Genomic DNA, 2,040 nt, shown 5'->3' with positions numbered 1-2,040 from the left:
TATAGATAGATTGTAGATATGGAGCAATTACAATCAAGGTAAGTGGCATTCCTGTATTTATCTCCTGTTGGCTAATTGTTTGCCATCTAATTATATTATTTTTCCAATTCTCAATATTATATTTAATATTTATTGCTCTACTCATTGATATAATAATATATTATTCGATTGTTATAATCATGTCCATATATGTGGTGCAACTGCGAATGCATGAATGATTAAGTAAGATTTGACAGTTTGTGGTATTAGTAATTAAATATGACGAAAATAATTAAAATTGATAATTGGCTACTTGGAGACATGGGTGTTTCCTTTATAACACTCACTCCTTAATTCAATTCACTCGAAAAACATATTGAGCTTAACTTTCATTTACTCGCACTCATCCCATATTTTGATATCTTCACAAAATCCTTTACTTCAGCAATGCAATAACCTAGGATAATGTTGTGTTACATGCAAACATAAGTTGGACTTTGGAGTTAAATTTTTGTAAGCTACTAACCAGTGGCATCAAAGGTGTCTATCTAGCAACCAAAGTTTTCTCATTCTCTCCCTTCCTCTTTCTTTTCTATAAACCCTAACTTTTTTCTTTTCCTTTTCTATATTCCTTTCTTATTTGTTTCCGAAAAATAACTGCCACAAAATATTTTCAAATGATGAATCTATTATTCTTTTCCCCAAATCTTTTTGCCTCAATCTTCTTTCTACCTGTTGCGTTTTTGTTGTTGTGATTCTTTCTTCTTTCTTCTTTTTAAATTATTAAAGAATTTTAAAAAAAAATTCTAAAAAGCAGCAATAGTGTCGAATTCAAAGCTTCTTACTCAATTTTATGATGGATGCATGATTAGAGTGATTATGAGTTAATAGAATAAATATTTTTTCAATCCTTGTTGGAGGAATTAATTTAATTATTTTATTTTATTTTATTTTATTTAACTCCCATTCAATCTGAGATTAAAGAATAGAACATTTTATATAATTAATTGGGGACATTCATCGAACATGTATCAAATTCATAAATCCAAAAAATCACCTTCTTTAAAATAGCGTTTTGGTTGCATTAATTTGGAATGAAACTTATATTTGATTTTAGCTCAATACATCCAAAGATCATATGTATATTTCTCAGTGGGACAAATCTACGAACACCATGAGCGCATGAAGCAACTACCTATTATATTATGCGAAAAACATCAATAACCCAAAAAATCTGCAACTAATTTAAACAAACAAACACAATCAAACACAAACAAACAGAGTGGCAAAACTGAATCAATCATCAATCAATTAATTAACCCATAAATCTAAATCTAGCAATATAGAGTATTTCAGAAACAAACCTGTAGAATTTGATATTGATTGACAGAAGAGAAGAACTAGAATTGATGTTGGCATGTAATGGAGTGACCAACATCCATCCATAATCTGAAGGGAAGAATGTTGGTCACTCCAGTACAAACTAACATAGTCCAGATAAGTTTTTAATCGTAGGTGCCCGGCCATCTGCAAATCAGGACAATTTATAGACGTGCGTTAAATGACGAGATAAGTGAATATTACTAAAGTGTCCTTATGATGTCAATGTTATTACTTACATTCATGAACTCCTAAGGAAACCCTAAACTCATAGTACTACTTTTTCACTATTCAGCGAATTGCTTAGAAGATGAATTTACTTTCTTTTAGAAAAAAATAAAAAATAAATTATTTAAGGTCTGTTCGGCGGTACTAAGTGTTTTAACGGTTGTTAGTAGTTTTAGTTAGCCGTTAGATATTAGCTATTTATATAACTGTTTAGAGTAAAAATATTTGATAAAAATAATTATTTGATTAGTTGTGGAATTTAAAATGATAAAAAATGATTTATAATTTATATAATGTGTTATTATCTTTCTATCCAAAAAAATGTCAATCTCCAGTGTGTAGTCCAATTATATAAATTGAAATCATTATCATTTCTAAAATAATAATACAATTTCCTCATATATTCCTCTATTAATTAATTATTAAATTATTTTGTTTAAATTTTTATGTAAA

The 2,040-nt window shown here is 28.2% G+C and overlaps 1 long non-coding RNA gene across 1 annotated transcript; it reads right to left on the bottom strand.

The window, feature by feature from the left end:
* Window positions 1–995: 995 nt before the first annotated feature.
* Window positions 996–1,481, bottom strand: LOC110008937 (uncharacterized). Its single transcript, XR_002283737.3, has 2 exons — window positions 1,344–1,481; window positions 996–1,174 (listed from the first exon to the last, which is right to left on the bottom strand). It is a non-coding gene; the product is annotated as an uncharacterized LOC110008937 (long non-coding RNA).
* Window positions 1,482–2,040: the final 559 nt, after the last annotated feature.

Source organism: Jatropha curcas, chromosome 5 (genome assembly GCF_041381405.1).
Source record: "Jatropha curcas cultivar XTBG-Jc1 chromosome 5, XTBG_Jcur_1.0, whole genome shotgun sequence".
Lineage (NCBI taxonomy): Eukaryota > Viridiplantae > Streptophyta > Magnoliopsida > Malpighiales > Euphorbiaceae > Jatropha > Jatropha curcas.
This window is presented reverse-complemented; position numbering and strand designations above follow the sequence as displayed.